The 26,691-nt window shown below is 44.4% G+C and overlaps 1 protein-coding gene across 1 annotated transcript in view; it reads left to right on the top strand.

Annotated features, from left to right (window-relative positions):
- LOC122810608 (tastin-like) overlaps positions 1 to 26,691 on the top strand; it is a 1,451,617-nt gene that overhangs the window by 300,454 nt on the left and 1,124,472 nt on the right. The gene's annotated exons all lie outside the window — the stretch shown is intronic.

The following is a 26,691-nucleotide window of genomic DNA, read 5'->3' as shown; positions in this document are numbered from 1 at the left end:
GGTAGGTAGGTGTGCATGTGTTTATGCATACAATGCCCCAGTTAGAGAGGACAGTGTAGTTAAGTGACTTGCTCAGACTTAAACTGTGTACCTTGGTTATAGGAAACTTAATGCTTTACAGCAACTGCTAAATCTACTACACTGCCTGCTAGGTGTTAATTTCATTTCTTTCATAAATCACGAAGGATTATGATTACAGTCGAGTAATATTTATCATTAGTTTCACAGTTTTTGGGTTTCCAACACATACATGTTGATGCAAAGCTTGTTCTGATAAATATTTAAGTGATTTAGAGTTGTCTGCTTTTGTCTCCATTTTTGCAGAAAATCTCTGATTTTGCCTAATTTATGCCCTGTCCTTGAGTAAGTCGCTTAACCTGACACTGCTTTTGGGCAACTGAAAATTTAGGTTAGGCACCTCAATCATCACCTGGATTGCATTGGTTCATACATTTTGTTTCGCAGATGGTCAAAACTATAAATTTAAAATCACTCTTAGCAAATGTCTATTAAACAAGAAATATTATTTAAGATCCCAAGGAAGGTAAATCAAAGAATACAGTACATATTATGAAAGTTCCTGAAATACAATAGTCTATTGTCCTGTGTAGGGACTCCATTGACCATGATCCATGTCTGGGTACCCCTACATGCAAATAAGTGATGCCTAGTAGATGGAGAAATTACCTAAATACTTGCAGAAATGGTTTCATTCCCGATTTTAGATGTTCTGATTCATTTCCCAGTTTTAGCTGTTTCTATGGGTACATGCCATGTCCAAAATACTTATTAAAGTTTGAAGTCCAGCACTGACAATATCACCAGCACTTATTTTTTAATGCAACATGGGTAGTTTATTCTTCATGGGCAGGGGACTCTGTTGAAAGGAGAGTATCTTTGGTCTTCTGACTTTTTTTTTTGTATTTCTTATTGTCTGCCAACTATCAACCTTCTCACAGTCAAGCAGCTTATTTATTCCTGTTTGGAATGAGGCTGTCATGGGACACCATAACTGAGATGACCATTGTTTTTTTGTTTTTTTTTTTGTGTGTGTGTGTTTGTCCTAGTCCCTCTCTTGGTAGCTTGTGTGTGCACAGATGAAACAGCCTGCTGTGCCTTCCTGTTTGTGCATAAATTGTGCACCCAGCATGAAGGCAACATGGATACAGCTGACAGCCAAGCACATGTTGCCCACCTGACATACCTGTCACTCCCACCCTTCTCCTTTGGTTCCTTCATTGTTTGGTTCATTAATAGATCTAGCATCATCTGAGTTGCAGCTGGGTCTTTAGCCTTCAGTGCACAGCTTTATTTCCTTACTTTTGTTTACCATGCTTATGTTGTATTTCATCTATTTATGAAATAACTTCAGTACATTTTAACATTGAGCTGTGCTGAGTTTTAATTTGAGGGCATTCCTTTTCTGGGTAATTAGAATTGCTAATATGCTAATAAACTATGATAGTAGTGATTTCACATCATATGTCTTGTGGCCAATCTTTTTGTGCTAGTTAGGTACTTGCTTGTGATGAAGAAAGTAGACATGAGTATAAGGAGATGAGGCGCATGGCAAAGAGAGAGGTGGCGAAAGCTAAGAATAAGGAGTATGGATAGTTGTATGAGAGATTGGACACTAAAGAGGGAGAAAAGGACCTGTACCGATTGGCTAGACAGAGGGACAGAGCTGGGAAAGACGTGCAGCAAGTAAGGGTGATAAAGGATAGTGAGGGAAAGGTACTCACAAGAGAGGAGAGTGTGTTGAGTAGATGGAAAGAGTATTTTGAGAGGCTGATGAATGAAGAGAATGAGAGAGAGAGAGAAGGTTGGATGATGTGGGGATAGTGAAGCAGATTAGCAAGGAGGAAGTAAGGACAGCTATGAAGAGGATGAAGAATGGGAAAGGATGTTGGCCCAGATGACATACCAATGGAAGCATGGAGGTGCTTAGGAGAAATGGCAGTGGAATTTTTAACTAGATTGTTTAATGAAATTTTGGAAAGTCAGAGGATGCCTGAGGAGTGGAGAAAAAGTGTTTTGATACTTTAAGAATAAGGGTGATGTGCAGAGCTGCAGTAACTACATAGGAATAAAATTGATCAGTCACAGCTTGAAGTTATGGGAAAGAGTAGTAGAAGCTAGGTTAAGAAGGGGGGTGATGATTAGTGATTAGCAGTATGGTTTCATGCCAGGAAAGAGCACTACAAATGCAATGTTTGATCTGAGAGTGTTATTGGAGAAATACAGAGAAGTTCAGGAGTGGTTGCACTGTGTCTTTGTAGACTTGGAGAAAGCATATGACAGGGTGCCTAGAGAAGAGTTGTGGTATTGTATGAGGAAGTCGGGAGTGGCAGAGAAGTATGTAAGAGTGGTACAGGATATGTACGAGGGTAGTGTGACAGTGGTGAGGACTGCAGTGGGAGTGACAGATCCATTTAAGGTGGAGGTGGGATTACATCAAGGATCAACTCTGAGTCCTTTCTTATTTGCAGTGGTGATAGACAGGTTGACAGATGAGATCAGACAGGCGGCCCCGTGGACTATGATGTTTGTAGATGACATTGTGATCTGTAGTGAGAGTAGGAATCCGGTTGAGGAGACTCTGGAGAGGTGGAAATATGCTCTAGAGAGCAGAGGAATGAAGGTCAGCAGGGCTAAGACAGAATATATGTGTGTAAATGAGAGGGAGGGTAGAGGAATGGTGAGGATGCAGGGAGTAGAGTTGGTAAAGGTGGACGGGTTTAAGTACTTGGGATCAACAGTTCAGAGTAATGGTGAATGTGGAATAGAGGTGAAGAAGAGAGTACAGGCAGGGTGGAATGGGTGGAGAAGTGTCAGGAGTGATTTGTGACAGACTGTTACCAGTAAGAGTGAAAGGGAAGGTCTACAAGAGGGTAGTGAGACCAGCTACGTTATATGGGTTGGAGACAGTGGCATTGACAAAAAGGCAGGAGTCAGAGCTGGATGTGATAGAGTTAAAGATGTTAAGATTTGCACTCTGTGTGACTAGGATGGATAGGATTTAGGAATCAGTATATTAGATGGTCAGCTCATGTTGGACAGTTTGGAGACAAAGCAAGAGAGACGAGATTGCGTTGGTTTGCACATGTGCTGAGGGAGGGATGATGGGTATATTGGGAAAAAGATGCTAAGGATGGAGCTGCCAGGTAAGAGGAAAAGAGGAAGGCCTAAGATAAGGTTTATGGACGTGGTGAGAGAGGACATGCAGACGGTTGGTGTGACAGAGCAAGATGCAGAGGATAGGAAGAAATGGAAAGAGATGATCTGCTGTGGCAACCCCTAACGGGAAAAGCCGAAAGATGATGATGAGGTACTTGCTTGTGATATTTTGAGAGTAACGGGGTCAGGCTGTAAAGCTACCAGTTCCTGAGCTTTACAGTAGCATTGTCCATTTATGTACCATTTTAATTTCACCACTAGATGGAGAAGCAGGTTAGATGTCCTTCGCTAATGTAACAGACTAATCTGAGTGAGTGTTATTGCCTTTAAATGTAATCTGTAAACCAGTTGATAGCATATTTTAAATGCAGGACCAGTTTATTTTATTTTACATTTGTTTACCGGGAAAGTCCGACTGGGCACTTTTTCAGCGGAAGCATGGGAAGAAAAGCAACATTGTTAGTACAATTTTGTATTACACTGGCAAGAAAAAAGAAACAATTAAAACAAGTAGCAAAAACAACAAACAAGTATAGTTAGTACAGAGAAGAGGCAAGTAACACTTTACATTGGCCACATTATATCTAAAGACAGTTCTTGATATTGTACAGGATAATCACACATTTAGACAATGAGCCAAAACAATGCGAGTACAGTTACATTTTGTACGATATGATAGCACTTTAAGAAATTAAATGATTAATTTTTAGAGTGAAAAACTGAGATCAGAAGTTGGTTTATGCAATAGTTTTTTTTTGGGGGGGGGTCTGGGGAGGTGGATTGGAGTGCAAGTGGGTGGAAATAAGTGGGCAGAGAAAACATAGAAGAAAAAAGTATTATGGGATGTTACCCATGATCAGCACAGGTGCATAGCTAGGAACTGGTGAGGTGGGTTTTAATGAGATGCTTGAATTTAAGTTGGTTGTGGTACTAATGTCAAAGGGCAAGGCATTCCAAAGATGTGAAGTAGTTAACTTCATTTTTCTGCAACCTGTGGGTATTCAGATCCATATCGGATCCAAGCCAGCAACTTTTTTTCTAGCATCTGCTCCGAGCTCCTCCCCCTACCCATAATGCCCTACCATCTCCCAGATCTCGTTTGCCGCGCCAGTAGTGAGCATCGTGGTCTCCTTCGCTCTGAGCTCAGGTATAGTAAGTTTTAAAGTAATTTGTCTTTAGTGTGTCTGAGTTAGTTGTTTCCCTTCTTCCCCCACTAGTATATCGCTTGTTTGTCAGTTAGTTTTAAAAAAAAATGTTTTTGTTGTAAAACTCTGTAGAGTAGTTGTTTGGCCTGTCCTTCCCCTACGTGTGTTGTGTGTGGTGATCTTGTAGGTAGTGGTGTTTGGTGCAGGATCAGAGCCAAAATCAGTATTTAAGAAATGCACAGAGTGTGGCCATAAGCTCTCCCCAGCTGATGGTCACACTCTGTGTGTTATTTGTTTGGGAGTGTCACATTTGTCAACACAATGTGCAATCTGCACTGGGTTCAACCCTAGAGCCCTCAGGGATCGGAAGGCCAAATTGGTAGCTAAAGGCCTTCTCCTATTACTCAACCTCCCACCCAGACAGGGACTCAAACTCCCATTTCTTCTGGTGCTGGTGCTGGGTTAGACAAGGAAAAAGCTACAGTCAGTGTAGCAGACAAAGACAAGGACAGAGAAAGGCGCAAGGAGGATAGGGACAGGAAAGGGGATAGACCTCGCAAGAGATCACCGGACAGGAAGCTCTTCCTTAGTTCCCCTTCTAAGTCCATGAGGCCAGTTTCTCCACGGCTTCGGTCTCGTCGTTTTTCACCGGAGCCGCTGGAACCTTCGGATCTGAGGCCTTCCTCACCCTCACAGCACAGACCAGCCAGATCAGAGTTGGTGGCTTCTTCACGATGGACTCTGAGCTCATCAGACTTAGACATAGACAGGATGATGCGGAGATTCATTCAGACCCAAATACAGATGGGAGTCTTGCCAGGCCCCTCTCTCTCCGGAGGGGGGACCTCCATGTCTACTCTGAAGTCAGTCTCAAACACATCTATGCGGCTCCTTTCCCATGCCACGGAAGGAGCAGCTAGGGCTGCCGGGACAGGCATAGTCATGAGGCATCATGCCTGGCTCAGGTTGTGTCAGTTCGCTGACCCTTTCAAGGCATCGTTTATTAATGCTCCCTACAATGGTTCTTCCCTTTTTGGGAAGACAGTACGTGACACACTTGTCCAGAGCGAAAAAGACGGGAAGACTGTGTCTGCCATCGGGATACGCTTCTCTAACCTTCAGCGGTCCTTCTCTAGGAATCAGAGAGGGCAAAAGAAGATGTGATTCCGAAAAATCTCAGTTTTCCAAGGATTCTCAGGACAACTATTCCCCCAGAGGCAGAGGGGAACAGGATCGACGCCGACCCAGAGGTAGAGGGGGTCCCAGGAATTTTGGGTCTAGGTAACCTTTTTCTGATAGACCTGCTCAGCAGCCCTGAGGGTTGCCTGGCTGTCCTACTCTGGAGGCAGTCGGGGGGAGATTGTCCTTACACCCAGCGGCATGGGAGTCCATTATGACAGATCACTGGGTGTTAAAGATTTTATCCAGAGGTTACACTATCCCATTTGTTGCCCCCTCCAAATGTTCCAAAACACCTCCCGGATATTCCACCCACTCACAGGGAGGCTGCAGCTCTAGAGGTTTTAAAGCTGCTTCTCAAACGAGCCATCGAACGGGTCCCCCCCGACCAGTCCGGATCAGGTTCATTTTAGTGCCAAAAAAGACTGGGGATCTCAGGCCCATTCTAGACCTGTCAACTTTGAATCTGTCAGTCACCAAACAGAAATTCCGGATGGTCACCCTACAGTCCATTCTACCTTATCTCCGAGAGTGCAGCTGGATGTGCTCGTTAGACCTCCAGGATGCTTACTACCACATCAAGATCCACAGAAGCTCCAGGAGGTTTCTGTGCTTCCGGCTAGGAGCCAGTCACTTTCAGTTCAGAGCCCTTCCCTTCGGTCTCACCACAGCCCCCAGGGTGTTCAAGGGTAATGGCAGTTGTAGCGGCTTACCTGAGGCTTCAGGGTATTCAGGTATTTCCTTACCTGGATGACTGGCTCTTCACTGCGCCCAACAAGTGTCTGCTTTCTCTTGCCCGAGACTACTTTATTCGGTTGGCAGATCTATTAGGGATTACAGTCAATGTTCAAAAATCCCAGTTGCAACCAGTGCAAGTTTTAGACTTCGTTAGGGCATGGCTAGACACTTTGCAGATGAAAGTATTCTTGACTCCAGACAGGATTTTACACCTCAGGTGCCACATAGTTCAAATAGAGAACTTCAAGTCTCCAAAGGCGAGCGAGGTTCTCCGGGCACTGGGCTCCATGGCTGCCTCCATATAGATTCTCCCTTGTGCGCGCCTTCATATGCGGGTTCTTAAATGGACTCTGGCTGTTCAGTGGTCTTGGCTAGACCTGCCCATGGAATTTCCAATCAGGATCAGTCACGTCCGCAGGACGTCCCTTGTTTGGTGGTTAAATTCACCGGAGATTATAGAATGATGCCCCTTTGCGTCATCTCCAGTCCAAGCCACAGTGAACACGGGCACCTCCCAACTCTGGTGAGGGGGGGGCACTGTTCGGGAAGGACAGTCCAAGGCACATGGTCCCAGTCAGAGACCAAGTTGCATATAAATGTTTTAGAGATGAGGGCAGTGCTTTTAGCACTGGAAGCCTTTCACACTGTCCTCCCTCTCGGATTGATTACAATTCAGTCAGACAACATGTCTGTTGTCTGGTATATCAACAAGCAGGGGGGAACCACATCCTATCCCCTGTGTCGCGAGGCCAGGAGAGTGTGGAAGTGGGCGATTTCCATCGGTCTGTTTCTGATAGCAACGCACATCCCGGGGTGCTCCAACATTTTAGCGGACAGATTGAGTTGGGCTATTCTGATGCTGTACGAGTGGTCTCTGAAACTGTCAGTAGCGGAGGAGATATTCCTTGCATGGGGTCAGCCTTGCTGTGATCACTTTGTATCTCCTTCCAACGCGAAATGCAGCGAATTCTTCGCTCTGATTCCCTGTCTAGGGAAAGCCCCCAGAGACGCTCTAGTCCATTCTTGGCCCCCCCGGGCTTTTGTATGCTTACCTCCATTGCCACTTGTTCCAAAGTTTCTTCAGCAAGCTTGCCGACTGCGGTGCAAAGTTATACTCGTTGTCCCGTTCTGGCCTCGTCAGGTTTGGTTCTACAAGAGGACAACATACTGAACCTGGTCATCACCAACATGGGGAACCTATGTTCCACACCTGAGGTAAACTTGTCATTGGTAAGATCAGATCACAAACTAATCACACTGGACATCCACATCCCAACCCCCCCCCCCCCAAGGAAATCAAGGAAAAAAACTTCTCTAAAGCCAACTTCACACTCCTCAAGACCGAGGTGGGAAGTTTCAAACCTCCCAATCAAATGGAAAATGGTGACCCATCGGCAGAACCCTTTACAAGTGCATTCTATGAACACCTTCAAGAATGCATGGACTGAGCCATCCCAAGTAAAACCAAGACCAACTCCTCAAAAAAGAGGAAGCCAGTCTGGTGGACCCCGGCCATAAATAAACTTTACAACAGAAGGAGGAAACTCCTGCAAGATAGAACAAAATCCCAAAATAAGAAGGCATCTCTGATTAACATCAGTAAAAAACTGCGCTCCCTCATTAAATCATCCAAGGCCAACTTCGAAAGAAAAATAGCCAATGACTCTAAGGATAGCCACACGGCCTTCTTTAACTATGTCAAGAGTCTAGGGGCAAACTCTCAGATATGCTCCGAGCTAGTGCATAATGGCCATAAATACACTGAACCAACCAACATTGCCAACATCCTGGCTGACAAGTTTAGTGCAAACTTCACCCCCCCTCCACCAAAGGGGCTAGCACCCATCCCAGAAGAATGTGGCGCTCCAGATATCTCAGACACACAAGTAGACAGCCCTTGCAAAGGCCAAAAACACAGCATCAATGGGACCAGATGCTATCCAAGGTTGTGTCTTACTTGAGCTTCAAAATGAACTAACCCCCCCCCCCCCATCTCAAATCACTATTCAAACTCAGCCTCTCTACTGGCTATGTACCCGAAGAATGGCGTACAGCAACAGTCTTACCACTCCACAAATGTGGTGCTACAACTGACCCTGGGAACTTTCGCCCTATAAGCTTGACTAGCTTGGTCTGCAAAGCCATGGAACGCATTATTATGGAGCTCATTAACAGGGACATTGGGAACCTCCAGACACTAGACCCCACCCAGTTCGGCCTTGTTAAAGGCAGATCTTGCCTCCTGAACTTGGTCGACTTCTTCAAAACAGTCACCAAGGCCATAGATGAAGGGAAGGTGGTCCACACAGCATATCTGGACCTCGCTAAGGCGTTCAACACCATCCCACACTCAGGAATCGTAGACAAACTCACCAACTTAAATATCAACCCCGATGTCACGAGATGGGTTGCCAATTGGCTCTCAGACAGAACCCACACGGTAAGAGTGGCAGGTGCCATGTCTGACTCTAAACCAGTCACAAGCAGAGTCCCACAGGGCTCAGTCCTGGGACCTCTCCTGTCTGGTATATATTTCTCCAAAGTACAGGCAAAGGTGGAGGGACTGTGGCTAACCAAGTTCGCAGATTACTGTAAATTGGGTGCAATAATTGACTCTCCAGCTAACACAGACATCCTGCTAAAGGGTCTCACAGAGACAAACACCTGGTGTCAAAGTCACGGCCTCAAGCTAAATGCCAAAAAATGCATAGTAATCCCATTTGGGAAAAACAAAGTACCTACAACCAACCACATAGATGGGAATCCACTAAGTACAGAAGAAGTAATTAGGGACCTGGGTACCCAAGTAGATAGCATGCTCTCCTTTGATAACCACATAGCCAAAACTGTCAGGAAATCCTATGTGGCACACCTGATCACAAAGGGTTTCTCATCCAGATCCAAGGAGGTGATTGTGCCCCTTTACTCCTCACTCATTAGGCCCATAATAGAGTACAATGCCCCATTTGGGCTGTACCTCACTAGACACCTGCAACAACTAGAAAGACCACAGAAGTACCTCACTAAGAGGATTAAGGGCCTTAAACAATTACCCTATGGAAGTACGACTAAAAAACTCCAGCTCTTCTAAGTCACTTACCGTCTGCTCAGAGGTGACCTATGCCTGACCTATAGGGCCATGTCAAACCCTGAACTAATGGACATGCTTCACCTCAAAAAAACAAGATCCCTCTGAACCACTCATTTTAGCAACTTGAACCGATGTACAACAATAAACAGGACATGCTGGAGGGATAGATTCCTGAAACCAGCGACTCCCCTCACTCTGGAATAGAATCCCAATCCATATTTGACAGAGGTCCTCTCTGACCCTCTTCAAGAGAAATCTTGATGAGTGGTTGAGTAATCGTAATTTCTACCCTGGGATCACTTCAGGAGCCTTGTTGACAGAGGCCCAGGTTACTAATCTAACGGGGAGGTGAAAGCCATCACTCTGTGGCTAGGCTTATAAATGCCCATGGGCAGATAGCCTAGTACTTGCCTATGAACCTATGTACTCACCATAACATTCCATCTGAGTAGTTATACTTCATTTTTCTGCAGCCTTCCCTCCCTCCGTCCCCCGGACCTTGCCTGTCTGTATACAGGTTTGGTTCATTGGACTGAGATGCTTATGTATTTAGATGCAGCAAACTCAATCTGAGGGAAGGTAGGAGATGGTAGTGAATTATGGGTAGGGGGAGGAGCTAGGAGCTTGGAGCAGATGCTAGAAAAAAAGTTGCCGGCTCTGGTCCGATATGGATCTGAATACCCACAGGTTGCAGAAAAATGAAGTATAACTACTCAGATGGGACGTTATGGTGAGTACATAATTTATTTTTTTGCAACATAAGAGGAATAAAGAGTCTCCTGAGCTGTTTTTGCTTCTAAGTACTTCTATTAGAGATTTGTTAGTTGTACATTTTGAATGTGTTAGGGATATTCCACTTGCCTTCAGATCGTTTTATTCTTTGAATTTGTTTGCAGGTTTCTTAACTGCATTTTTTTTTAGGAATTCTGTTTTATTTTCCCTTGGATTCCCTTGCATGATGAAATGCTTAGGTTCTGTAATTTCTGAAAAAACAATTCACTGTAATTTTCATGGAGTATTACTGGTACCTGGAAGTTGTACAATACACTAGGTTCACGGGTCTTAAGTGGATCACATAAATGTAATTTATTGGATTAGTATACTACAATCAAGATTGCATTATCTTGTAGAATTCCCCTTTGCCTGGATAACAGTGATCTTGGAGATTGTACATGTAAGCAGCAGGGATGGGGAGGGTAGCAACCTTCCTTCATGACAGGGGCTACTGCCAACATTGGGTAGTGGGGGGGGGGGGGTTACTGTCCAGAGTGTTTATAATTCTCACTGTTGAGTAGCTAAGGCATGCTGTAGCCCAGCTTGCACTTATGGAGTGGTGCACAGAATTCCTCATGACACGTTCATGGAGTGCACTTTGAACAAAGGGCTATTCTGCCCATGCCTGCAAAGTTTGTAAGGACTCTCATGCCCAGGTTATGGGTAATGCACTGGTTCCTTCCACCAACACAGTTTCCTAAACAGGTCCTACCACTAGATATTCAGTAGCTGTTAGTATGGTAAAAATGTTGAGCTTGCTTGTGGGTGCAGGAGAATGCGAATGCATCTTCAAAAAGCATATCTGATACTAGCGGTAGGCTGTGCTCAGGATACTACAGGTCTGAGTCCATCTCTGATTAGTGCTTTTCCAGGTACTGGGAACCCTGTCACTCTATCTCTGGCACATATTTCTTATTCAACTACATCTTTGTCAAGTGAGCATCCCAAATATGAAAGCGGGTCTCCCTCTCTGTCATTTTACTGGGAAGAAGATTTAAGGGGCCAAGAGGCCTTTATGTCAATGGCAGGGAGGAGTATTGAGTCTTCTCTTTACAACTCCCTCCTGGAAATGTCCCTTACTTTGAGACTGTCAGGCTAATGAAGTGCACCATGGACTGACCTGTGCCTTGCCTCCATCCCAGAAATATCCAAGTACTTGGGTAAGAAGCACCTTTGGGGTCATCTCCTTCATTGATCATGTTCTAAAGGATACTAGTTGCTGTATGGAAATATCTGGATTCTGCTCCCTTTGCTTACAGGAAGGCAGATGCCCCCTGCAGTATCTGAGTGGAATGAGATTTTACTAAGCATTCTTGAAAAGATAACAGATTCCTACATCATGATCATAATACTGTTCATTACTACAGCCTTAACAGGATGTTTGGCTAGCCCAACTTTTAGAGCTGTACCTTCAGCCATTGGCTTTACTTCTTCCCATGTGGTGTAAGAGGGCATTGTTTGATTTCCATTTTCAAATCTTTATTGCTGTTATATCAGTGAAGCATAATCAGTCTGGCAGTTTAGCCTGCTTCCAGAAGGATGAGTACTCCATAGGAGAATTTTTTTCTTCTGATTTGTTAGTAATTTTGTAGTAGACAAGTGTGTGTGTGTGTGTGTGTGTGTGTGTGTGTGTGTGTGTGTGTGTGTGTGTGTGTGTGTGTGTGTGTGTGTGTGTGTGTGTGTGTCTATACATATATCTATAGATATAGGTTCATAGGTAAGTACTAGGCTATCTGCCCAAGGGCATTTGTAAGCCTAGCCAGAATGTGTTGGCTTTCGCCACCCCCTGTGCCTCTGTCCAGCAGAGCCATTAGTTCCCTGAGCCACTGCATTGATCCCAGAGGTAGATTTTCTTTTTCCCTTCCACCCATCAAGGTTTCTTCTGAGTGTTAGTGAGGGGCTCTGCCTGATGTAAATTGGAATCCTGTTCCAAAGCATGGGGAGTCTCTGGAATAGGAATCTATCCCTCCAGCGTGTCCTATTTATCGTTTCTTTAGGTGGAGCATGTCCATCAATTCTGGGTTGGACATGGCCTTGTATGTCAGGCAGAGATCACCTCTGAATAAGCGGTATGCAACCGAGTACAGCTGGAGTTTCTTGAGTCGGGCTGCATAGGGCATCTGTTTGAGGCAAGTAATCCCCTTGGTGAGGTACTTTTGTGGTCTTTACAGCTGTTGCAGGTGTCTTGTAAGGTACATCCCAAATGGAGCATTTTATTCTATGATGGGTCTAATGAGTGATGTGTAGAGAGGCACAATGACCTCTTTTTTTGTTCTAGATGTGAACCCTTTTGTGATTAGGTGGGCCACATAAAAGGATTTTCTAACCACCTTGGCAATATGATTATCAAAGGAGGGATTACTATCTACTTGGGTCCCCATATCCCTTATTACATTTTCTGTATTTGGGGGACTACCACCTATGTGGTAGTTCACGGGTACTTTATTTTTTCTAAAGGGGATGACTATGCACTTTTTGGCATTTAGCTTGAGGCCATGATTTTGACACTAGGTATCAGTCTCAGTGAGACCCTTCTGGAGGGTGTCTGCATCAGCCAGAGAATCAATTATGGCCCCTAGTTTGCAGTAGTCTGTGAACTTGGTCAGCCATAGTCCTCCTATGCTTGGTTGTACGTCTGAGAAGTATATACCGAACAGGAGGGGTCCTAGGACTGAGCCCTGGGGGGCGCCACTTGTAACCAATTTAGAGTCAGATGTAGAGCCTGCAACTCTCACCATGTGGGTTCTATCCATGAGCCAGTTGGCAACCCATCTCGTGACGTAGGGGTTTATGTTCAAGATGGTGAGCTTGTCTGTAATACTAGAATGGGGAATGGTGTCAAAAGCCTTTGCGAGGTCTAGGTAGGCTGTGTGGACCTCCTTTCCCTGGTCTAATGCCTTGGTAACTGTCTCAAAGAAGTCGACCAGGTTTAGGAGGCATGATCTGCCCTTAACAAATACAAACTGGATAGGGTCCAAGGTTTGGAGGTTCCCAATGTCTGTTAATGAGTTCCATGATGATGCGCTCCATAGCCTTGCAGACCAGGCTAGTCGGGCTTATAGGGCGATAGTTCCCAGGGTCCACTGTGGCTCCACCTTTGTGGAGTGGGATAACTGTTGCTGTGCGCCACTCTGTGTATATGTAGCCTGCCACTCTGTGGATATGTAGCCTGTAGAGAGGCTGAGTTTGAACAGTGTGTTTAGGTGAGGGGTCAGTTCATTTTGGAGCTCTTGTAAGACGCAGCCTGGGACATCATCCGGTCCCATTGAACCTGTGTTTTTGGCTTTGGATAGAACTGTTTAACCTGCGTGTCAGTGATTGATGGGGCCCTACATTCTTCTGGAATGGTTATGGGCCCTTTAGGGGGTGAGAGGGGGTGAAGTTTGCACTAAACCTTTCTACCAGAATGTTGGCAATATCAGTCGGTTCAGTGTATTTTGTGCCATTCTGCACTAACTCAGAGCAGATCTGAGAGTTTACACTTAGGTTCTTGACATAGCTAAAGAACGCTTTGTGGTTATCTTTGGAGTCCCTGGCAATTTTTCTTTCGACTAGCCTTGGATGATTTAATGAGGGATCGTAGTTTCTTGCTGATACTGATCAGGGATGTCTTTCCTTCTTGGGATTTTACTCTTTTCTGTACTAGTTTCCTCCTTCTGTTGCATAGCTTGTTTCTGGCAGGGGTCCACCAGACTGGTTTCCTTTTCTTGGAGGAGTGAGTCTTGGTTTTACTTGGGATAGCACGATCCATGCATTCCTGCAGATGCTCAGAGTGCCTTTGTAAAGGTTTCAGCAGCTTGGACAGCATTGTCCTTTAGCATTGGGGCTGTGAACCTTTCCACCTTGGTCTTAAGTAACGTGAAGTTTGCTTTTGAAAAGTATTTCACTGTGGTTTCCTTAATTGGGGGTGGGGGCGGAATGTGGATATCCAGAGTGATTAGTCTGTGGTGTGATCTAACCAGCGAGGGGTTGACCTCCGGTGCGGAGTCGCCCCTGTTGGTGATGACCAGGTCCAGTATTTTCCATCTGGTGGGGGTGTTGACCAGTTGATCCAGGGCATTCAAGTTTATAAATTCTAGGAAGCATTGGGCAAGGGAGTTAGTACTTGAGTAGTTCATCCAGTTTATGTTTGGGTAATTGAAATTGCCCATTGTTAGGGTGTTTGGTAGGACCTTCATATTTCCCAGTGTCTCCAGAAATGCAGAATGGGCGTCCTGCGTCATGGTGGGTGATCTGTAGCAAGCTACAATTTGGAATGCAGTTTTGCCCGTTGTTAGTTGCCCATGGATGATCTCTGATACATTGTGCTGTGCCACTAACCTGGAGGTGTGGGTACCCTTGATGAATATGGATACACCCCTGCCTTTTGTGTTTCAGTCCTGGTTCTGTGGCCGAAAGGTATGGTATGAGTTACAGCCTAGAAGTGCTGGGGTGCTCTCAGAAGCCTTAAACCAGGTTTCTGTTACTGCACAGATGTTGATGTTCTCCATACTGAGGAGTGCCTCGAGTGCGTGCATTTTGAGGTTTAGACTTCTGGTGTTGAGTAGCATTACCCTCAGTTTTTGGTTACTTGTGCTATTTATGGTGGTGGGTTTGTCTTTGTAGCCTTGCCTAAAAAAGGCACTATGGGGGCGGCAAGAGCCTTGGCCAGTATTCGAAAGCTTAAGGGTGACAGGTGCAAGCCATCTCTTGCAAAGCAACATGGCTTGTTGAGCATGTCATCCCAGGTGGACAGATACTGGATACCCTTTGAATGACACCAGAAACTTAGCCAATTGTTGAAATTGATCATTTTTTTCTTTATACTGTGGCATCATTCTTGGTGAGGGCAGGATGCTACTCACCGGCCTGGGCTACATGATCAGAGAGCTCCTCCATGTCTCTTTTCATGTAGTCCAGGGAGGTATGTCTGAGGACATTCACACCAACATGGACAATGACAGAGTCTTATTTGTACTTGTTCTGGAGTGACCTGAGTGCTTGTGCTATGTGGCGGATCCTGGCGCCCGACAGGCAGCTAACTGTAACCTTCTCCTTGTCCAGCCTAGTTAGTGAGACATCAGTGTGCCTGACTATAGAGTCGCCTATTACTAGTGTGTTGGGTATGTTATTTTGCCTTAAGGGCTTTGATTGTGTGGCACACTGATTATGTGAAGTATGTGTTTCATGGTTGGTGATGGGGTGTGAAGGTTGCTTAGATGTCTGCTTTGGAGGTCTCTGTTGCTTTTGCATGTTTTTATTTAGAGCCTCCGAGTATGTTTTTATGTATTCATGTGTGTTATTTGCCGGTGTTGGTTTATTAGGTCTGTGTGAGACTGGTGGTGTGTTGCAAGAATTACCCTTCTCCTCTTGACTGTCAGTTCCAGTCTTGGGTTGAGAGAGCTTTGCCTCCAGTTTGGCTGTATAATTGCATCTCTCGCATATATTAGTGTTTGGTGGTAGGAGGAGAGGGTTGTCTGTATACATGAGGCAGTTGTAACATTGCCTCAAAATGCCCAAATTCACCAGTTGGACTGGAGAGTACACCGGAAGTTGCCCTTTGGACATGCCTGAATAGGTAGAGTAAGCTGTTTTTCTGATTGGCTGGTGGGGATAAAAAGAGAGCCTTGTCCTTCTGGACAGTATAGGGGGGTTTAGTGCTAGGGTTAATTAGTGCTTGCTATGAGTTTTAAGCAAATGCTTGACTGTGAAATGAATAGTTTGAATGCTAAAGTTGAAGGTGTGTCTAGTTCCAAGGGAAGGTGTGTCTAGTTCCAAGGGAAAAACTGAAGAGTAGACTTTGTTGAGCTGAGAATAGTTGAACTCTAGCTAACCGGCACTGCCCGGTGCGCAGAACCGTGCAAGTGCGGTTTTTATAGCAAGGAAGGTGAGAGAGATAGAAACTAGCCCAAAATGGCTAGTAAACTACTAACTTCTGGGCTGAAACCACTCCTCCAGGGAAAGATAGGCTGCTCAAAGCTCCAATCTCTCACAGGTGAACAGAGAAACTTCCTTCTATCCAAGTAAGGTATGGGCAACACAGAAACTTGTAACACAGCCCTGGGTTCAGCAATAACCAGAAAACTGGACTATACTAGATCAGAAAGGCGGGAAAAGGTATATTTTTTTGTTTTTTGATTTTCAGAAAATAGAGAAGATACAATCAAAATTAGCCCAAAATGGCCAATAAACTACTAAATTCTGGGCTGAAACCACTCCTCCAGGGACAGATAAGGCTGCTCAAAGCTCCCCTCTCATAGGTGAACAGAGAAACTTCCTTCTTTCCAAGTAAGGTATGGGCAACACAGCCCTGGATTCAGCATTCAGCAATAACCTGAAAACTGGACTATGCTAGTTCAGAAATGTGGGAAACATATATATATATATATATATATATATATATATATATATATATATTGTTTTTGTTTTTTCAGAAAATACAGCAGATGCAATCAAAACCACACTTTAAATGCACAGAAAAGGCTATCTCACTTTAGTGTGTAGCCTACAACAGTTAAACAGATTAAACACAAAAATGACTTAATTCAAGTGCAGGCAGCAAATAAGTACAATATGTAGCAATAACAAACTTTTTAAATCACAGAAACGCTAAAAAAAACTGGCGTGTTAGGCGGAATTAGTTGAGACAGCAAGAAAAGCAGAAAATGATACTTAATCACTCCAAATTCTCTCTTTTGTCTCTCTGCTGCTATAGACTCTGCAGAACACCTGGAAGGCACTTGCTGAGTGGAATACAAGCGCAAAAACTGCGTGAATGCGGTTTTTATAGCAAGGAAGTGAAAGAGATAGTAATTAGCCCAAAATGGTCAATAAACTACTAACTTATGGGCTGAAACCACTCCTCCAGGGGCAGATAGGCTGCTCAAAGCTCCCCTCTCTCACAGGTGAACAATGAAACTTCCTTCTTTCCAAGTAAGGTTTGGGCAACACAGAAACTTGTAACACAGCCCTGGATTCAGCAGTGACCTGAAAACTGGACTATACTAGTTCAGAAAGGTTGGAAACAAGTATATATATATTTTTTCAGAAAATAGAGCAGATACAATCAAAACAACACTTTACCCAATTAACCAGTTAAAAAGCTCCAAAACTGAACCATGTTCCAGCAATCTTCAATCAGACAAATTCTAACTGCAGACTCCTGCCACTAGGGTATAGAGAAACCTTCTCCAAAAAAGACAGCCTGGGTCAGTGCACAAGTTATACAAACAAAGCTAGATCCAGCAGGCCTGAATCTAGTCTATGCTACACCAAACAAGACGTACCGATTTCATAAAGAAACAGTTCAAGTAAGCATGCACAATAAGCCTTTAACCAGAAATTCCCAGCTCAGAAGGGCAGAATCTAGCCTTTTGAGTTTAGACCACAAACCTTCTTAATGTAAAATAACTGGCCTGAAGCCCAAGTGCTTAACCCAGAACTAATACACTTTTAGAATAACAGACACTGAGCCTTCAATCAGCAGTTCCCAACTTTAAAGGATGTATGCTACTTGTCCTGCCACAACAGTGCAGACCACAAACCTTCTTAATGTAAAACAACTGTTTGAAGCCCAAGTGCTTAAACCAAAGGTCTTAGAATAACAGTTACAATTTAATCAGGCTACTAACAAACAGTAATAAAGGCAGCAGAAAAAATTCAATTGAGTACCTTTAAAAAGAGATAAAAAGCAAAATAAGGTAATAAAGTAGGAAAAAACACAAATACAGTAAAGCAGATGAAGTGGAATTTTTTTTTTTTTGCAGAGGGAGGAAACCAAACAGATTAAGATACTAAAGGGGAATGTCCTTCCCAAGTGCTCTTTCTGCACACAGCAGAGGAGATGGGACAGGTAGGAGTGTCTGAAATCAAAATATGATCTCACTGTACTCAGTTGAGTGAGCAAATGAGATGGGTCCAGGAGGAGTGCGCAAAAACAGATTTACAGCAGGGGCGGGCAATTCCAAAGCCACCAAGATTAACATCACAACAGGAAGCCGGGAGGGGGATGGAGAAATAACTGCAGGTAGACAGATGCACACAATATTTACTGAATCAAAGACACACAATATTTACTGAATCAAATCTTAAATAAGTGCACAGAAAAGTATACTTAAATCAGCTTGTGTCCAGTTGATATATGCAGACAAGTCTCAGTAGCCAGCAACTTCGATTTAAACTGATTACTAGAAATGTAATCAACACAGATTTTAATGCAAGCAGAACCCCCCCCCCCCCAGCTATCACTAACACAGGAATTTCAAAGCAGTCTAAACTTTCAATGAGCCCAGATGGCTACACTTTTTTCACACTTCAGGCAGCTAACTGCAGATAGACAGAGACGCACAATATTTACTGAATCAAAATGCAAAATATTTACTGAAACAAATCTTAAGTGCAGAGAAAAGTATACGTAAATCAGCTTGTGTCCAGTTGATATACGAGGACAAGTCTCAGTAGCCAGCAACTCTGATTAAAATGATGATAAATATATATATATATATATATATATATATATATATATATATATATATATATATATATACAATATACATATATATGCACGTATATATCTAATATACATATATATATATATATATATATATATATATATATATATATATATATACATATATATATGCACATGCATATATATATATATATATATATATGCACATGCATATATATATATATATATATATATATATATATATATATATATATATATATATATATATATATATATATATATATACATACACACACACACACACACACACACACACATGTATGCGTCTCCTCTATATATATATATATATATATATATATATATAATTTTAGCATGAGCTGGATATTAAACATTTGTCAAAAAGAGCTATATCAGTATATCAGTTGTGGAAAATTAATTTATTATAAGGACTTTAACTCCCATTGTTTTTTTTCCCTCAGTCCAAAACACTCCTTGATACCTACCACATTCGGCCAGGTTTGCTCCAAGCATAGTCTAAAAGACATCAGATTTCCCAGGAAGTTCCATTTCATAAGAGTCTATCTGATCTTGTACCATTATGACATTGGCCAAAGCCTCTGGGAGTCTGCCTGTGCAAACACTCAGAGACATGAGAAACAAGCCACTGGTTTTCCCAAGTTCAGTGGCACAAAGCTCTGTGAGGCCCTTTTGCAGCACCATGCTAAGGCCTCTGGCACAACCAGTTTGCAGGCCACTATGTTTTATTCTCCCAGACCAAAGTCATGGATGCTGTGAGGCTTCTCTGAGGGTCGTAGCTTCTGCTCCTCCAGTTTGTAGTCTGTGAAAGAAAGGTTGGTGACCATATGATCTTGGTTCACAAGGAGGTTACTACAAAGTGTCAAGTGTTCGGGGTTCTTCCTGCAGACAGAGAGAGCCCTTTGGTGGTCACTTCTGTGAAACCGAGGCTGAAAGCATCAAACAGGTGCCTGCCAGCTTACTGAGGCCAAGTAGTTCCTCAGCCCTACTGTTTTCCCAGCCTTTCTGTCAGACATTTCCAAATTCTTGGCTTCTTCCCCAAAGGATTTCTTATTTGCGTGCACCCTTCAGATGATTTAAGAAATTCTTCCAGTGGGAGTGCAAGCACTGTGCTCAAGCCTAGCTCAGGTATAGAGCATTCATGGGCAATCCAGAGCCTAGAGTCCTAGCTTTTCCTCCAGTTATTTATGTCACGGAGGATGCTTTTACCGATGCATGTTAAGAGTTGGATTCCATCTCCCTTCCTCACAGAAAACATGACAGTTTCTTTTGCATTCAGGATTTGCACAAAAGTCTGTATAAGAATCCACCGGAGGATCTGGCAGGTGGTGTCTTCAGATTTCCAATAAGAGTCCCTTCTAAGACTCCAATCACTAGTGACAGAATAGAATTTTTTTTGCTAAACTGGGAAGAAAACTTATACTTCTGTGGGACTTCCAAGATGGCTACACACTGACCACCAGATTAGTTTTCACACTGGCAGGAAAACTAAACTGTGAAACCAGTATAAACTATACATTTGGGTAAACTCAGCTATAGGTTAGCAATTACACTGCCTGGATGCCAACAAAGAAGAAATTTAGAGAAAATAAACCAGAAAAAGAGAAAAAAATCTGGCTGGGAAGATTAACTGCTTTTTGCTGAACAGCTGCAACAAGCTTCAGCTTTGGCACACAAGACAGCTTTTAGTAATTCAGAAGAAAAATGAATCATATTGACTCAGTGCTAGTTGTCTATTCCTTCAGTGTTTCATTTATTTTAAAGTCAAATAACAAAATGCTGAAAAATACAAGCTTTAGCTAGGTATGCAGCTGTCCTGACTGCAAAAATCTGATCCTGAAATGACTAAAAGGCTGGCTTTTGGTACAAGGTTAAAGGAGGAATTGTTTAAAAAAAAAAAAGAGCACAATATGAGGTTTTGTGCTATACCAAAGAAACTGGAAGGAGCTTCCTTACAAATTCATCTAGAAAGCCATATTCACCAAGTACTTCCCACATAAAGTTCTAATCCACAGGACTTATGGAAATGAAATGGTTTTGAGGACTTCCAAGATGGCTGCACATTGAGTAACAATTTGTTTCTAGCCCTCCCAGTGTGAAAACAGAAACTCAGCAGAGAAGGCCATTAGACTTATGTTTATGGGTAAATTTCAGTAACTGGCTAGTAAGTGCACTGCATGGATGCCAGGAATAAAAGAAATGCAAGAAGACCTGGGAAAAAAATCATGTACAAAAAGTGAGGAAGAAACATTGACTGGGAAGAGTTCTGCAGCTGTTCAGCAAAAAGCAATGCAACCTTCAGATATGTGTTCCAGGAACCTACAGGAAGCTGCAAGACAACTGCATACAGACCTGATTAAAATAAAACACTGATGGAGTACATCAACACAAAACAACAAAAGGCTGGGCAAATGGAAGAAGCTTTAAACAGATATTGAGATGAGATGATAAAGCTGTAGAAATCAGAGGTTGAAATGAAGAAAAGGTTGGCTGAATATGAAGCTAAGGAAGAGATGTTTCAAAAATAATAGAATTAGAGGACAGAGCACATAGGGAAAACCTGAGATTTTCAGCTGTACCAGTGAAGCTGTAAGGAACAGACTGCACTAATTTTATGAAAGCACAAATAAGCAACTGGACTGTTATTTCATAGCAGGAGTTAGTTGAAAAAGGGTATGTCGTGTGTATGCTCCAATCCTAGCTATAAGAAAGCAACCTAGACCTTTGATAGCAAAGATGGAATCCTACCAGCAGAAGGAGTTTATTCTGACAAAACTGTGTCAGAAGGACAAAATACTAAAAGTGGGAGAGAGTAGAGTGTTTGTGAAGAATGATTACTCATTGTACACCAGGCAGAAGAGGAGTAAATTAATTCCACTATTCAGGGATGTTGAGAAGCAGGTGGAAAATTCAGACTGCTGCATCCAGCTGTCTTTAAGGTATTCTTCCCTGGAGGGACAAAATCATTTTTTGATAAAGTGCATGCTAAGGAGAAAATACAAAAGTTTATCCAACAAAAAATGAGCTGTGAAACAGAATGTGATTCTGCTTGTTCTGGTAAAAGACCACAGAGACATTTGTACCTGTAAAACCTTTTAAAGTATTTCAATGGAAAATGTTGGAGAGAAGGGCCGGACCATGAGAGTTGATTAGAAGAATTGAGAGTACATTAGAAATGAAGCAGAGACAGGATGTGGGTGATGGAGAACGGTCATAAAACCAGTAACTTACTGTGGGATTACAATGCAATAATTATATTTGTGAAATATGACAGAACAAGAAAATGTGTAAACATTGGACTTTTTTAAAATTTGCTGGACTGGTGGGGGACTCTAAAGCATATACCCTACTTCATGTCATTAATGTTTGGAAAATGCTTTGGGGAGGGGAAGAGGGGAGAGAAAGCTAACTAAGTAAAAGCAAAAACATTTTCTTTTCTTAAAAGCATGGCATTTGTGGTCTATGGTTTTCTTTCTAAGTGTAATGGGGATTGTAAACAGGTGCTGTGTTAAGTTGTCAATCTCCCCTTCATTCTTGCTGGATGGGTTCGGAGCCGATCCTCGGCTCCAACTCGGCACTTGCTAAGCTCGAGAGTCACTTATACCAGCTCGAGGCAGCCCCATATCCCATGATGCAAGGCGGTATCTACCCAGATCTCGTTTGCCGCTTCGCTGATGAGGTACTCCTTTTGCCAGCTCGTGGTAAGTAAATCTTTTTACTGTTGTTAGACTCCCCAATCCTAGTTTTTCTTAATTATTTTAGTATAATTGTCATTTGTACGTAGTTGTAGGGTCTCTAAGCCATTTTACCCGTTTTCCCTACTTGTTTTTATTTAGTCAGGCCTTCTTTCCCTACCCATCCCTTCCTGTCAGGGTGTGTGTGTGGGTTTATATATATTCCCCTTTATATTAAAATTTAAAATTAAAAAATTTAAATTTTCTGACTGGGACTGTGCGAGTCTAGGTGTGTGTGTACCCACTATGTCAAAGGAACAGAGGGTCTCAGGCTTCAAGAAGTGTGACTCGTGCTGTCAGAAGATGTCTCTGACAGACGGTCACACTTCTTGTATCTACTGCCTGGGAACTCTCCACCTGCAGGACTCCTGTGCTATCTGTCACTCTTTCAGCCAGAGAGTCCTGCAGGAAAGGAGAAACAAATTAATATTGAGAGGGCTTCTTAAACCGGAGGGCTCCCCGGCCAAATCGGCTCCGGGCAAACCCTCTAAGACCACCAAGGCCCAGGCTTCTGTTTCTAAGCCTTCGGCCTTGGCTCAGACTCCTTTGGAGTCGAGATCGGCTCCGGCTGGAGCCGATCCTATTTTGGCTAAATCTTCGGCACCGATGGCTATCGGTGCCGACACTTTGATTGTCACATTGGTGTCTGCTCCGACCAGCTCCGACCACCATGTGGCTAAGGCTTCGGTATCGGCGCTGACCGGCTCCGATACCATTATTTCCTTGCCTGTATCGGCTCCGGCTGGAGCTGATACATCCTTGACTACATTCGGAGCCGAAAAGTTGTCGGCTCCGTCTGGAGCCGAGGGTTCGTCGGCTCCGATGGTTCCTTCGAGGAAGAGGTCCAGGTCTCCCTCTTTGGAACCGATACTGTCGGCTCCGACCTCTCCTCTTCTTTCGGAGCGGAGCCATCGGAGCCGATCATCTAGGTCTTCCAGGCTGTCAGACCACGATTTGGAGAGAGTGGTAAGCAGATTGTTAAAATCACAGGCACTAGCCCAAATGCTTCATAGTCAGTCTCAACAGACGACTACTAGTCCACACCCTCTTCAAGTTCCTCCTTCGACTCTACTCCAGAGCTCGGAGCCGGAGTCTGTGGGATTAGTCACTGCTACGGCTGCGGGGCAGATACCACCCCTTTCTGCTCCTTCAGCTTCTACTCTTATCTCCTCCTTGAGACCTTCGTTGGAGGGATCCGGTGGTCGGGCTTCCCTGGTCTGCTCCGAGGGGGTGAGTGGCATCGGACCCTTGTCTGACCCTGCTCTTCCCCTCGGGGCTTCGGCCTTGGTGAGCTCGGCCCCGACATCTGCCTCGGAGCCTTCCCTCTCGGTGGACCCGGGAGCCCCTGTTTCTTCGGAGCGGGGTGTCTCGGATCTCCCTGGCAGGGGAGCCTTCGAGGTGATGAGGAGTGTGCTGGCCCCTGGGCTCAGTCAGCAGTCTATCCCCTTAGCTCCTCCCTCTATGGTGCCTGTAGATGTCTCTTCCCACTCTCTTGCTCCCGGACCGAGAGATCCACCGCCTCAGGTTTCCCCACTGGGAAGAACCCTCTGTTCCGAGGATTCTCCTGATCCTTCAGGAGATCCTCCGCGTAAGAGGACCTGTAAGAGGAAGCACCTAGACTCTCCTGAGTCTACAACTTCAGATACCGACTTAGATGAGTCGGAGGGGTCCCCAAGATCCCCCTCTGAGAATGTCTCTTTTTCAGACATCCTAGAACTCTGGGAAACTGGCCCTTCATAAATCCCACCGAGGATGAGTCTGTATACCTAGAGGCGTTCGGATCTCGACACTCCACCTCCTGGGTGTCTCCGCCTTTTGACCCCCTCATGGAGGTAATAGCTCAGAAGGCATGGGCATCTCCTGATTCCGTAGAACCAGTTCCCAGGAGGCCTTCTAAATTTATTACAGCCCCTTCCGAAAAGCAATTCCTTACAAAAGGTGTCCCTGTTGATGCCATGGTGGTGGCGGCCGCCACTAAGAAGGAACTTGCAGATCCTTCCGTACCAGTCCATCCTCCTAACAAAGATTCTAGGACCATGGACAGGTATGGTAAGCGGATGTTTTCCTCAGCAACCTTTGCTATGCGTTCGCTGAATTACTTATGTCACTTCACCAGACTTCAAAGGGACATCCTTAAAGAATTAGGTGAAGTAGTACAGGATCATACAGCTCCAGGAGCTCAGGACAAGATTGCTTCTCAGCTAGGAGTCCTTAACTCCATAGCCAACTCCTCCATGCGGCTGATTTCGTATGCAGCAGATGGAGCGAGTAGAGCTGCAGGGACAGGAGTGGCTCTTAGGCGTCAGTCCTGGATGCGACTCTGTAATTTTGCAGATCCCTTTAAGGCGTCCTTCACAAACTCTCCCTTCGATGGATCAACATGGTTTGGTCCTCAGGTGAAGGATACGTTGACCAGGTGTGAGCAAGACGGCAAGACTCTCTCTGCTGTAGGGGTCCATTTTTCCACCCCTTCTAGGCCTTACCCTAAAGGACAGAAGGGCGGAAAGATGTGGTTCCGTAAATCTCAGGAAGTCATGCCGGATACACGTGGTCAGTTTACCCCTAGAGGCAGAGGGGGTAATAATAACAGACGCCGCCCTAGGGGCAGAGGGGGTCCACAAAACCAGGGAAGCAGAGAGCCTCTCTCTGACAAGCCCTTCCAGCATCCCTGAGGTGTTGCCCGACTGTCCATCTTTGGAGGCAGTCGGGGGAAGATTATCGCTGTACCCAGAAGCCTGGCGTTCCCTCTCACAAGACAAATGGGTACAGTCGATCATATCCGAGGGTTACAAGATTCCTTTCGAGGAAACTCCCTTCACTCACAAAAATTCCCTTCCAGATGTTCCACCCGCTCTAAGGGAAATCGCAAAATTAGAAGTATCAAAACTTCTACACAAAAGGGCACAAAAGGGCCATTCAGCCAGTTACAACAGACCATTCAGAGCCCGGAATCTACTCAAGGTTCTTTTTGGTTCCCAAAAAGACGGGAGATTGGAGACCAATATTGGACCTCAGCAGGCTCAACAAGTCTGTGAAAAAGACAAGATTTCGGATGGTCACACTTCAATCGATTTTGCCCTTTCTGGGCAAAGACAACTGGATGTGCTCAATAGACCTTCAGGATGCGTACTATCACATAAAAATCCACAGACGCTCCAGAAGGTTTCTCTGCTTTCGGCTGGGGTCCAGTCATTACCAATTCAGAGCCCTGCCCTTTGGTCTCACTACAGCCCCCAGAGTGTTCACCAAATGTATGGCAGTGGTCACGGCTCACCTGAGACGTCAAGGATTCCAGGTGTTTCCGTATCTCGACGACTGGCTCCTCTCAGCCACCACCAGGCATCAACTTCTCCAAGCCAGAGATTACACCTAAATCTCTGCACTCATTTAGGAATTTCTATCAACTACGAAAAATCCTCCTTATTGCCCTGCCAATCTATTACTTTTATAGGCAAATTTAGACACTGTCCGGATGTCAGCAAACCTCACAAGCAACAGAATCCTAGATATCCAAAACCATGTGCGGATCATCCTTGCCAGAAAAAGGTGCAAGCCAGACTGGTCCTAAAGGTATTGGGCCTCATGGCAGCTGCCATTACTCTTCTCCCTTTGGCCCGCTTTTACATGCGTCTCCTTCAATGGATGTTGTTCACCCAATGGTCCTACCAACAACTCCCCATGCGTCATCAAATTCTGGTGACACAAACTTGCAAAAACCATCTATCCTGGTGGATTTCTTCTCCCCAGGTTCATCAGGGCAGACCCTTTGTTTCCCCGGCCCCGGTAGCCACAGTCACTACGGACGCCTCCCTGATCGGGTGGGGGGGTCATTATCAGGGCAGGATGGTTCATGGGACGTGGCAACCGTTCGAATGCCACCTGCACATAAATGTCCTAGAGATGAGAGCAGTGCTTTTAACGTTGCAAGCCCTCAACGACTTTCTTCCCTTGGGAACAATTGCAGTTCACACGGACAATATGTCCGTAGTGTGGTATATCAACAAGCAGGGCGGAACCAAGTCCTACCCCTTGTGTTGAGAAGCTCTCAGACTTTGGCAATGGGCGATCTCCTCTCATCGGTTTCTGGTAGCAACGCATATCCCTGGGAAAACCAACATTTTAGCGGACAGATTGAGCAGAGCTATTCTCATGCCTCACGAGTGGTCTCTCAAACAATCTATAGTGGAGGAGATTTTTCAAGAATGGGGCCGCCCATGTTGCGATCTTTTTCTACTCCCCAAAACAGCAAATGCCCAGACTTCTTCTCTCTCTTCCCACTTCCAGGCCATCCCCCCAGAGACGCTCTTACCCAAGATTGGCCCCAGGGACTTTATGCCTTTCCTCCCTTTCCTTTGATACCACAGGTAC

This window comes from Protopterus annectens, chromosome 9.part0 (genome assembly GCF_019279795.1).
Source record: "Protopterus annectens isolate FY-2018-M chromosome 9.part0, PAN1.0, whole genome shotgun sequence".
NCBI classification, from domain to species: domain Eukaryota; kingdom Metazoa; phylum Chordata; order Ceratodontiformes; family Protopteridae; genus Protopterus; species Protopterus annectens.
This window is presented reverse-complemented; position numbering and strand designations above follow the sequence as displayed.